Raw genomic sequence first — 13,947 nt, forward strand, 5'->3', positions numbered from 1 at the left:
AACAGTGATTCACCTTAAAATGGCTCATGCTTTTCTTTTCTTTTTTTTTACATTAAAAAAAATTCTTTAATTTCATATGCTATAATGTAAGTATTACAATTTTCCCAAATATAATCTTGGATTGCTAGTAGAGGTAATCACAGTATGTAAACTGCCTGTGTATTCTATCATTTCAAATCATTCATTTTTAGAGATCATCCTGGTAAGAGACCAGCAACTTCATCACTCAAACGTTCATCCCAATGATGTCTGAAAGGTATGCAGATAAAGGTATGCAGAGAATCTACTTGTTTTTCAATGGAATTTAAAACTGCTTAGACGTTAAAAATATCTGTATGTCTCTGCAAGCAATTTTGTCTCCACACTAAAATTTCCCAGTTCCTTTTACCCCCTTCATGTCATAGTATTCCAAAGCTTCATTATCCTCAACACATTCTAATTTTTCAATGTCTTTTTTCTTACATTGTGGTATGTAATATCTGTTCAGGTATTCTATAAATGTACTCTGCATTATAGATGGGATCAATATCTCTCCTCATTTAGCTGATGTGATACTCAGCTAAAACAAGCTAATAGCATGTCATAAGAATCTTGTCAATGTTATAATCATTATGTTGACTAATGTTAAGTTTGAACTAAGATATATAACACGGAAGTTTCTACTCACAAGTGCTGTGTTTACCTATATAATATATGCAAAATATATGCTAAATATAGAAAATGACACAAACCATTTATTTTTTAATGTGAATTTAATATCATTATTTATTAGTGTAACAATGATTTGAAAGTCAAAATTGTTAAATCCAAGAATTGAAAAATGATTTGTCCTCTTGTTTCTTTTAATCAGAATGAGCAACACAATCTTTAGGACCCTGGAAGTTAATGAAATGGTAGCCTTATGAACCCACTATAGGGCTCCTAATTAAAAAACCAGGAGACCTAGTGACACAGTGAGTTACAAGATGGGCTGCTAACTGCAAGGTCAGCAGTTCAAACCCATCAGAGACTCCATGGGAAAATTGTTCAGGCTTTCTGCTCTCATTCAAACCTCCATAAATACAAAGAGGCACCTTTCCTCTATCCTACAGGGTCACTGTGAGTCAAGATCAACTTGATAGCGGTGACTGCACATTTTATATCCACTATATATTTTCTGTCTGAATATTTGGTAATATTTATTAGGTACTTTGGACATATTATCAGAAGAGACCAATCCCTATGAAATTACATTATGCTTGGTAAAATAGAAGTGCAGTGAGAAAGAGGTCGATCCTCTGGGAAATGCATTGATACAGTGGTTGACACAGAGCTCAACCACAATAACAGATGCTGACACGGGACTCGGCAGTGTTCATTCTGTTGTGCACAGAGTTGTGATGGGCCAGAACTGACTGGACTGCATCCAGCAGTAACAACAATAATGTTTTCCCAGTATTCAAAGTACTAAAATACACAGAAATCAAATTGACTACATCTGTGGAAAGACAGGATGGAGAAGCTCAGTATCAGCAGCTAAAATCAGACCAGCAGGCTGACTGTGGAACAGATTATCAATAACTGCTCATATGCAAGGTCAGGATAAAGCTGAAGAAAATTAAAATAAACCCACAGGCATCAAAATATAACCATGACTCTTTCCCACCTGAAATATGAGAACATCTCAAGAACAGATTTGATGCTCTGAACACTAATGACAGAACACTTGATGAGCTGTGGGAAGACATCAAGACCATCATTCATAAAGAAAATAAAGGGTCATTAAAAAGCTCCCAAGGAAAGCAAAGATGAAAGTGGATATCAGAAGAGACATTGAAACTTGTTCTTAATTGTAGAGTAGCTAAAGTAAATGGAAGAGAAAATAAAGTCAAGAAGCTGAATAGAAAATTTCAAAGTGCAGCTTGAGAAGACAAAGCCAAATATTATCATGCACTCTGCAAGGACTTAGAAAACCAAAAGGGAGAACATGCTCAGCATATCTGAAACTGGAAGAATTCAAGAAAAAATTCAAACCTTGAATTGCAATTCTGAAAGATTTTAGAGACGAAGTATTGAATGATGCAGGAAGCATCAAGAGAAGACGGAAAGAATATACGGAGTCACTCTACCAGAGAACTAGTCAACATTGCACCAGTTCAGGAGGTAGTTTATGAGGAAGAACCGATGGTGCTGAAGGAAGAATTCAGAGCAGCACTAAATGCGTTAACCAAAAACAAGGCTCCAGGAAATGACAGAATACCCATTAAAATGTTTCAGAAATCCGAAAAAGCAATGAAAGCACTCCCCTGCCTATGCCAGGAAACTTGGAGGACAGCTACCTGGCCAACTGATAAGATGAGATCCATATTTGTACCCATTCCAAATAAGGTGACCAACAGAATGCTCAAACTAGAACAATACATTGATATCACACATCAGTAAAATTTTACTGAAGATCATTTGACAATAGTTGCAACAGCACACTGACAGGGAACTGCTAGAAGTTCAGGCTGAATTTTGAAGATGACATGGAACAAGGGATATCATTGCTGATATCAGATGGATCTTGGCTCAAAGCAGAGAATACCAGAAAGATGGTTACAAGTGTTTCATTGATTATGCAAAGTCATTAGACTGTGCGGATCATAATAAACTGTGGATAACCTTGAGAAGAAGGAGAGTTCCAGAACACCTCACTGTGCTCCTGAGGAACTTGTACATGGATCAAGAGGCAGTTATGCAAACAGATCAAGGAAATGTTGCATGTTTTAAAATTGGGAAAGATGTGCATCAGAGTTGTATCCTCTCACCATACTTGTTCAATCTGTATGCTGAGCAAATCATTACAGAAGCAGGCTTATATGAAGAAGTGTGTGGCATCAGGATTAGAGGAAGGCTAATTAACAACTTGTCACAAACTAGCTTCCTGGAAGTGAGGAGGACTTAAAGTATTTGCTGATGAAGATCAAGGATTGTAGACTTCAGTATAGACTACAAGTCAATGCAAGGAAGAACAAAATCCTCACAACTGCACCCATAGGCAACACCATGATAAATGGAGAAAAGATTTCAGTTGTCAAGGATTTTGTCTTGCTTGGATCCACACTCAGTGTTCATAGAAGCAGCAGTCAAGAGATCAAAAGATGAGTTGCATTGGGTAAATCTCCTACACAGGACCTCTTCTGAGTGTCGAAGAGCAAAGATGTTACTTTGAGGGTAAGGTGCTTCTGACCCATTCACATCATATATCTATTAAAGTTAGACATTGAAGAAGAAAGACCATAATGCATTTGAATTGTGGTACTGGAGAAAAAATATTGAAATACTATGGACTACTAAAAGAATAAACAGATCTTTACTGGAAGAAATAAGCCTGGAGTGCTCCTTAGGGGGATGGACAAAAAGACTTCGTCTTACTTACTTTGGACAGAAAAGGATAAAGTGGAGGGGCAGTGAAAAAGATAAATGCGCTCAATACGATGGATTGACCCTGTGGGTGCCTCGATGGGCTAAGGCATAGGAACAATTGTGATGACGGTGCAGGGTGGTGCAATGTTTCGTTCAGTTGGGCATTGGGTGGCTATGGGACCAAGCTGACTCGATGGTACCTAACAACAACATTGCCTTGCTTAATGCTTAGAGCAAATCTACAGCAGACAGCTGAAGTTAACCTTATGTTGAGGCTCACAGATATTAACTATTTGCTTAAGATATAAGAGTTGACATAATGCAGTTCAGAAAATGAAACAGAAAGCTGCTGGTACCTACAACTATGTACAATTTTTCATGCTATATGTATTTAAGTCAAAAATGCGTCTGCCATGCTTGAATGCTGTTACATTCTTAACTTGTCTTTCTATCTTCCTATGTGAGTACATGTGTTGTTTGTAAGTGCCACTGAGTTGCTTACAACTCATAGCGACCTTAAGTACCACAGAACAAAACATTACCAATCCTGCCTTGTCTTCACAACGGCCTTTATGTTTGGGCCCATTGTTGCAGCCACTTTGTCTCCATCTCACGGAGGAGTTTCCTCTTCTTTTTTTTAAACTAACTTTCTATCCAGATGGAATCATTTTTAGGGACTGCTCCCTCCTAATAGCTTGTCCAAAGTACCTGAGATGAAGTCACACCGTCCTTGTAAGGAGCCCTATGGCTGTACTTCTAAAATAAATTTGGTTTTACTTCTGGTAGTCCATGGTACTCCCAACATCTTCAGACAAGACCATAATTGAAATGCATCAATTTTTTTCTGGTCTTCGTTATTCACTGTCCAGCCTTTACATGCATACGGGGTGATTGAAAAATACCGTGTTTTGTCGGAAGCACCTTAGTCCTCAACATGACACCTTTGCTTTCAATGTTGTAAAGAGGTCATTTGCTCCAGATTTGCCCAGGGCAATATGCCATTTTATTTCTTGATTGATATGTCTATAAGTATTTATTCTGGAACCAGACAAAATGAAATTCTTTACAACTTCAACATTTTCTGTTTATCATGATGTTGCTTATTAGTCCAGTTGTGAAGGTTCTGTACTTTTTACATTGAGATCTAATCCATTGAAGGCTTTTACCTTTAGCAGTAAGTGTTTCAAGTCTTCTTCAATTTCAGCAACAAATGAGTCATCTGCAGATTGTTAATGAGACATCCTCTAATCCTAATACTTCTTCCTATAACCCAACTTCTTAGTATATGTATTCAGTGAACAGATGAACTAAATATGGTAAAAGGACATGAACTTGACACCCAACTTTCCTGATTTTCAACCATGCAGAAGAACACCCTTGTTCTGTTTAAACGACCACCTTAGTCTGTACGAGCACTATTAGGTGTTCGGAGTTTTTCATTTTCCAAATTATTATTTATAATTTACTATGATCTACAGGGTCAAATGCCTTTGCATAGTTCATAAGACATAGTAAATGTCTTCTGGTATGTTTTGCTTTCAGCCAAGACCTATCTGACACCAGCAACTACAAGTGGCGCAATAACACCAAGGAAGAGAGCTTCCTTAGAACCTGAACTGTACATATCCAAAAAACGTCATTTGAGGAGGCAGGGGGTAAAGGTAAAAAAACATGAAGAGGTGAGAAGAAACAATGAATGGAAACAAGCTATTTAATCACAAAGAGTAATTCGCTCCACATCAATCAGGAACTTTCTATGAAAGAAAATCCAGGTTGCCAGCCATGATGAAGAATGATGCAATACCTCAGTGAGAAACACCCACATCCCAGAGGCTGTGCTTAGGAGACAAAAGTAGAAGAGGAAAGGGGAAAACATCATGCCCCCGGCTGCCACGCACCACTGCTCCGGCACTTGTGCACACCCAAACCACGAACTCATGATGCTGAATGCACTTTCTCTGCCTGTGGATGCTGTGAATGCCAGCCCTACTGCCAAACCCCATGCTGGCCTATTCCACCACTGATAGTGCCCACCACTGTGCCACTGACCCTCAGGCTGAGGGCTCCTGTACCCCCTCTTCCACCCCCACCCTTCTCACGCTGTAATTCTTTGCTCTAACAAACACCAGATAGAACGCTTCAAGGTCGAGGGAAGATCCCAACCTAAGAGCAATTTCTTAAAATAAAAATGTACTGTTATAGAAATTTTAAATTCTTACTAACCTTTTAAGCCAAAAGTCTTCAGAGAGAAGAGTTTACGGCTTAATGGTGAAAAGTGAAGACATTTGACAAAGGAGCAAACCTAACCAGATCAACTAAAAAGTTGTGCAAAAAAAATCACACAATGCTATTACAAGAAATCAAAAAGGCCCTCCATAAGTGGAATATAGGAAGATTGAATATTGTGAAAATCACAATACTACCCAAAGCAATCTATAAATACAAAGTGATTCTAATACAGATCCAAACTTCATCCTCTAAAGGAAAGGAAAAAACTAACTTCATGTGGAGAGGGTAGGAACCTAGGATTAAAAACAATAATTTATTAAGCAAAAGAACAAAGTAGGAGCCTTATGACTTCCCAACCTCAAACTGATTACACAGTCAATGTAGTTGTAACAGCCTTGAACAGATGTAGTGATAAATAGACCAATGAAACAGAATAGAGAACTTAACAATAAATTCCTCAACTAACACACAACTAATCTTCAACAAAGGGCCAGAGGACACTAAAAGGGAAAAAAATAAGCTCTTCAACGAATGGTGTGGGCAAAATTGGATTTTCATCTGTAGAAGAATGAAATGGGATCCAGACTTCACTCCAGGTACCAAAATGAACTCTAGATGGATTAAAGACCTAAATGTAAATCCCAGGCCTACAAAGATCATTTAGGAGAGAATAGAAGCACATTTAAGGACCATATTTTAGAGCACAGACACCCATTATATCAAAAATAATGAAGGAAACATAAACAGTAGTGAACAAAATAGATGACTAGCGCCTACTGAAAATAAGACATTTAAGTGTATCAAAAGACTGCAAAGAGAATCCACAAAGTGGGAAACACAGCAGATGGGGAATAATCTCTAAAATCTCTACAAAACTGCAACACCTTCATAAGAAAACCTAATTAAAAAGTAGCCAAAAGGTATGAACAGACAGTTCACCAAATACGCCACCCAATGGCCAATAAGCATGAAAGAAAAATGCTCCTGCCAACCAGGAGATGTAAATCAAAACAACAGTGAGATACCACCTTATACTAACTAACATTGACAGTCAAGTTCAGTGAAGCAGAAAATAGCAAATGCTACAGAGACTGGAACCCTCATACACTGTTGGTGTAAATTTATACAAACATTGGGAAAACGATATCAAACCACATAAAAAACTAAAAACAGAAATTCCATATGATCCACCAATCCCTTTAGAAGAAGTAAAAATCATAAGATGAACAAAGATAGTTATATCCATGTTCATTTCAGCACTGTTTACAATAGAAAGAAGATCGAAACAATCTAAATGACCATCAGTTGAAAATGGATAAAGAAACTGGTATAGCCACACAATGGACTCTATGCATTTCTAACAATGAGGAAAACGTGATGGCATGGCATGTTTTGACCTGGATATCATCATGTTGAGTGAAATTAGTCAATCACAAAAGAGCAAATATTATATCAGACCACTGTTATAAGGGGGTTGGACAGAGAGAGAGAGAGAGAGAGAGAGAGAGAGAGAGAGAGAGAGACTTACTTACAAGATATCATAGAAGAAGAAAAAAGCAATATAAAAACTTTCATGCCCAAAGGCACTTTGGTGACTTTTAAGACCACCAAATGGGGAAGGGCAAGAGAGAGAAGCTAGAGCGAAGGGCCAGGCTGTTCACAGACATTCACTTGGGTGGAATGGGTCACAGTACTCCACAGGAAATCAAGCAGCACGTGATGGTCTTCTATTGGAGGGTTTGTTTAACAGATTAAAATGTGGAATGCATAGTTTATGATCTGAAATTTAAACCGCCACCTAAGCTATAATAAAAAAATTAAAGGAACAAAAAGAACAATGAATGGATGGAATAAACTTAGGTAGAAAGTGAGAAGAGTGACGTTACATTGCAAATATTGGAACAAATGGTACACACACAAAAATATGTATAAATCGAGTGGAAAATCAATTTAACTTGTAAAGTTTCACCCAGCAACAATACATTAAAATAAAACAAATCATCTGGTCTAACCAGGTCTGCAAGGCGAAACTGGGGTCCTGGTAGTTGGGGGGAGGAAGCGTTTAAGAACTAGAGGAAGGTTGTGAGTTTCATTATTACTATACTGTACCCTAAGTGACTCATCTCCCCACTACCCCTCTGCAAGGTATGTCCAGTTGTCTAGAGATGGGCATTGGGTCTCCATCACGAGTCACCCTCACTGACAAGGATATGACTTTTCTCCCCGCCTTTGGTGTTTAAAGCCTGGTCCCTTTGGCCCTTCATGATCACACTTGTTGGTGTGCTGCTTCCATGTGGGCTTTCTGGTTAGACCAGATGATGCACAGCGGTACAGATGGGAATTGGAAGCGCAGGGATCTAGGACAGAAGAACCTCTCAGGACCGGGGGTGACGGTGGCGATACCAGGAGGGAAAGGGGAGGTAGTAAGGGGGAATGGATCACAGGGAGCCACATATGGCCTCCTCTCTGGGGGACAGGCAGCAGCGGGGTGGGTGAGGGGAGGCGCCGGACAGTGTAATATAAGATACAATAATAATTTATAAATTATTAAGGGTGCATGGGGGAAAGGGGAGGAGGAAGGGAAGGGGAGGGGGGAAAAAAAAAGGAAAATGAGCGGATTCCGGGAACCCAAGAGGCAAGAGAATTTTGGGAATGATGAGGGCAACAAATGTATAGATGTGCTTTACACAATTGATCTATGTATTGTGATGAATTGTATGAGCCCCAATAAATTGATTAATAAAAAAAAGAAAAGAAAAGAAAACAAATCATTTATGGAAAAATGTTTTCCCTTTTAAAGCAGAAGAGTGAAATATAAACACAAGTATGAAAAAGAATATTTAAGATTTTAACTTAGATAATTTTCATTCCTCCTTCTGGATCGTAAGAGTTTGGAGGGAAGGTAATGTCAATATATAAGACTCAGCCACTTCTTGGGCACATGGATTTGGGTACATTGACTATCCAGTCAGTTACGCAGTTTAAAAATTAAAAATACATTCATAATATCCATTATAAGGTTATTATGAATTTTTTGTAAAATTATAACTATGAAATGCCTAGAATAATACTTAGTACACTGTAGGCACTAATTATTGTAGGCCCTTAATAAATTATGACTACCTACATACATTGAACATTGCATTGTAAGTAAGAGATTCCTGTAGAATGATAAAATGATTTTTTCAGATTCAAAGATTTTTTTTTCAGATTCAAAGTTTTAAAATGGCAATTGTTTTAATGATTTGTCTTTTACACTTGGGAAACTTCTTTAAATTTTTATACCATTGACATATACATAGAAGTGTTTAAATTTTAAAATATTTCACCAATATACATTAGTGAAAATAATACATAGTGGCTTTATTGTTTAGTAGTACATTTGTTTCAAATAATAAATTTAAATTTTGAATTTTGTTTCACATTAAAGGAATTTAGAGAGGACGTAACTAAGGGCTGAAATCCCCGAGGGATATAAACAAGTTAACATTCAACTGCTAACTGAAAGCTCAGAAATTTAAGTATTCTCAGTGGTGTCTTAGAAGAAAGACATAGGACTCTATTCCCACAGAGTCGGCCATTAAAAACTCTATGAAGCACAGTTTTATTCTGACGTCAACGGACCCACGACGAGTGGGCATCAACTCTGCTGCAGCGGAGCCCTGGGAACTGAGCTGCTGACAAAGCCAATATTCCACAATGGAAGCAGACTCTTTCTTGGTTCCTTTTCTCTCTCATCATTCTTTGTTGTTGGTTCTCATCCTCTTGCTTGTTCCTTCCTGTTGAGAGGGTACATTCTGCACTCTCAACATTGCTTGGGTGTTTCTAGCTTCAAATATTGACAAAATAATTAATTTTTCACAGTCCAATATGTGTAGTTAAGAGAATTAATAATAGACACTGATTAAGGTCAAGTATAATAGCTGCTCTTAATTAAAAACCCAAGTTGACTACCATTGAATCAATGCTGATTCATACTGATCCAATCGGATAGGGTAGGACTACCGCTATGGGTTTCAGAGACTGTAATTCTCTACAGATAAAAAGCCTCATCTTCCTCCCACAAAAGTTACTAATCACATAACATTTACAGGTTGTCATATAACAGTGTGAAATTACATTTTAAAAAATTATTAATATTCTACATTATCCTTAATCAAGTTACTTTTGTTCTCCAACACTGGGAATTATCTATTGCCAAGCAAAAGATCACATATTTATAAATAAACTATTGAATATTGTGAATTTAACAAAATTAGGCTTAAGATTTTCATATGTAGAGTTTACTGAAATGGGTATTAGTTTATTGTTATCCCTAATAATTCAAATTAGATTTTAGCATACATGGATTATTTATTGCCTTTCCCAAAGGTGTAAGGCAATGGCAAGATTTCTAAGGTCTAATTATTTTAAATACATTTCAAAACAAATCTCATAAATTTTTGATAATCAATTGCTCACTTAGGAGGACCATGTAGTTAAATCATTTTGTTATGGCCATAGATATTTTATGACAATGTGAACAACATGTTGCCTGATACTATGCCATCTTTATGATTACCAGCATGTTCAAGCTCATTGCTGAGCCCACTCTATTTGAACGCCTTTCAGCCCGGCAGCTCATCGGCCAACACTATCCCTGGCAATGGGCTCAGGTGATGCACAGTGTCACTGGCTATTTTTTGGCAGTAGACTTCCAAGTATACCTTCCTATTCTGAACTCTCCATGGGTGACTGCTATTATGCGATAGCTCAGTGGCTTAAATCTCCGCATTATAGCAACATACAAACCACAAGAATATAAAACCTGGCAAATACACCACATCTTCATAACCAGTACATTGCATTTTATAAACATACCACAGTTCATTTTGTTAGGTAGTTTAGCTTAGGGACTAGGTCATCCATTACACATGCTCAGAAGTCCGAGCTACCGGCCCACGAAGGAGTGGTACACAGTGCATGCTCAGAGGTTCAGGCTTCCGGCCAGGAAGGGGAGGCACACCTGGTGGAGCAATGCACCTGGATTCGCCCGCCTAGGCCAGGTGAATTCAATTCAGCCAATGGAGTCGACCAGATTCGTCCACCACGCCTCCCGCAGAATAATTGAAAAAGGCAGGAGCCCAGAGCGACTGCATGACTTTCCGACCAGTCTCTAGAGAGGCTGCACAGGGTGAGGGGCCCTGCGGGTGCCTGTGTAAACCTAAAACTTCTTCTAACGCTCATAAAACTCACTTGGATCACAAACCAGGCTTCGATGTGAATTATTTCTCGCATGGAGCCGAGGACTGAGGTCTATCTCTACCCGAGAGCTCTAACAATTTCTCTGTATGGCAACTGACATTTAGCTCTGTCCCAATCTCTCTAGTCCATGCTAGACGGCAATGGATTTCTTTACACGTTCACTATTTTGAATTGCTGAATGTTGGTTTAAGATAACATGTTAAATTTCACTTGTGAGGATAAAAGTAAAATTGTTGGGCTTCAAGGATAGATAAGGTAACCAGATTTTAACATTGGTAAAGCGGGACACTATTGACTGGGTGGGGGGCGGGGGTCTTGATTAAAATTTTGGTCTATATGAAAAATTTTCATAGAGTGCAAAAATAGTATTGTGATAGATATTTTAAAATTTCAGCATAAGTACAATTTACAAATATAATACATTAAAAATTATGTATAGTATTTTATTCTTTGGCATATTTCTCATTTGTGTGAAATTTTTTTAGTAGATTGCTGTCATTGTTTAAAAGGTCAAGAAATTTTTCACAAGAATTTGTTAAATTATATTTCACACATAAAGTGGCTTTCAAAGTCTCAACACTTAATTGTGAATTTTCTGATGTCCACACTTTATTTACCGTAGAAAAAACGCGTTCAGTTGCAGGATTAGTTCCTGGTAAGGACAGTGCGTATTCCACAATTTTTAGTGCATTGTTGTATGGAACATGGTTTGTTTCAAAATGATGAAATATTTCTAACCATTTGTTCTCTATTGTGATTTTTGCTGATGCGCAAGATTTAAACTTTTCCTTATCAATATATATTTTTAATAATGATACCTTATTAAAAAGATCATTTTCAGAAATATTACTATATGGGAAATTTTGAGTAATATGATCGAATGATTTTTGTACATCATTCCAGTACTGTCTGCTAAATTCAAGAAAATGTATGTATTTATGAAATAAATAAATAAATTACTTACCTAAATTATCTGAATAATTGATTTGTTGACATCACTTGTTTAACTAGCACTAGCACGCGGTGTGTATTGTCTGAGAGACAGTTACAAAATGTTTTCATCATTACCAATGCCCCAAAATGCCACTGTTCGTTAAGTCCAAACAATGGTGGTCGAATTCTAACAACTGATCAACAATGTGAACTTTGATAAGCAGTTCTCGATAATCCGTTCTCAACAATTATTTGTTTATTAAAGTTTAACATTGTAAAATTAACAAAATAATATAAAACTCCTATCCTGGCGAAATAGCCACATGGCAGCTGAAAACCGTATATTCCCTTCCCGTTCTCCCGCCATTCCCTAGCTTGTCGTGCATTCTTTCCAAAAATCAGGACCTTTTTAAAACGCCGCGGGAAGCTGGACAAATTGTTAAAAACCGGGACTGTCCCGCCAAAAGCGGGACGTCTGGTCACCTTATCTTAGGTTATATGAGATGTAATTAAAGCTTTCTTAAAAATGCTATTGATGCTAGCTTTACAAAAAAAAAAAAAAAGAAAGAAAAGAGACTAACATCTTGATATACACCAGTTCAGACAAATTTCTCTCTCAAGGACATGAATAAATTAATATGACTCTCCAATTCGCACTTCATTGCCTGCTGGAAATTTGATAATAAACAGTGATTTATTAGTATTAATCACAACAGTGATTAATTAGTATGAAAACATTGTGAGAGGAAATTAAAGTCTTAATTTTAAAGTATTTGTTTCTAAAATGTTTGAAGTTAAGCACTTGGATCAACATAACAGTCTGGTTAAAGAAAAAAGTGGCAAGTTTTTAAAGTATAAGATTGTTTTATGGAGCAAAGATCTTGTGTATAAGGACCCCTGATGGTACAGGGGTTAAGTGCTTGGCTGCAAACCATGCAGTCAGACATTTGAACCTACCAGTGACTTAATGGGAGAAAGATGTGGCAGGCAGCTTCCTTACAGATTAAAGCCCGATACAGATGAAAGCCTGAGAACTGCTGTGAGTCTGAGCCACATTGAGGGCAATGGTTCTTGGGATTTCTTGTAAATAGTTGAAGTGAAGAGGATTTTCCTACAATGACAAATGCTTCTATGACATTTGAACATTTTATAAAAACGATATGTTACAGTTTAGAAAGAGTTACTGGAAGCAAATAGTTAATGTGTGTAATCAATGTGTGTCTTATGAAATGGAAGCACTCAATCATAGTCACACTGGCTCTGAAAAATACAGTGGTAGAGGAGCTTTGTTTTTATTTTTACATTTGATTAACTACCAAGAATCCATTCTTCAGATGCCACTTTTTCTTTCAGCCAGACTGATATATTGATTCAAGTGCTTAATTTTAAAAACATTTCCTTCTTAAGAAATTAATCTTCTGTCAATGACTCTACTGTCCACTGCTAGAATTTATAGCATTCCAGCTTAGATGTTTAGCTTTCTTTTTTTATTCTGTGGTCTTTAGCTGTGAGAAAAGTTGCAGTTCATTTTTTGTGTGCAATCGTTTCCTTCTAGATAATCCCCTTTTTTTATCTCTACAACACTATATAAGCATTAAAATTCGACTATATTTTCCATAAACAATATCATGTCTTGCTACATGGATTTTTTAAAAAAGGCACTAAAACATACTCAACCATTTACTAGTCTTTGTTCCACATGATATAAGCCTGACTCACTTTCAGTAGAAGGTATACTTTGAAAACATTTTTTTCCCAAAGTAGCCAACACTTTTCTACTTTGCTGTACTCTTTCACCTGACTGAGAAGAGCCATTTACTAGTTATTTGCTCAAGATTCAAGATGAATCTTAAAATGGAGATACTACCTTCTGTGGTGACGTTGAGTATATTTGAACTACTAACCTCTCAGATAATAGTTGAAAGTTTATATTTTGCACCATTAAGTGACCAGATTTAAGTTGTAAGAAGTAGCAGATTGAGGATTCTCATTGACATAAGCTGAATTCTAAAACACAGGAAAACAAGAATTACACAGAAAAAGAAAAAACAAAGAAATAATTGTTCCCATTGTACACCACATATTTTTCTTTTAACCTTTACTTTAAAATGTTATATCAGTGATCTTCTACTTATTTTTATTTTTTGAATTTTT

This window comes from Echinops telfairi, unplaced genomic scaffold (assembly GCF_000313985.2).
Source record: "Echinops telfairi isolate 266 unplaced genomic scaffold, ASM31398v2 ScPeMD7_4;HRSCAF=17, whole genome shotgun sequence".
Classification (NCBI taxonomy): Eukaryota; Metazoa; Chordata; class Mammalia; order Afrosoricida; family Tenrecidae; genus Echinops; species Echinops telfairi.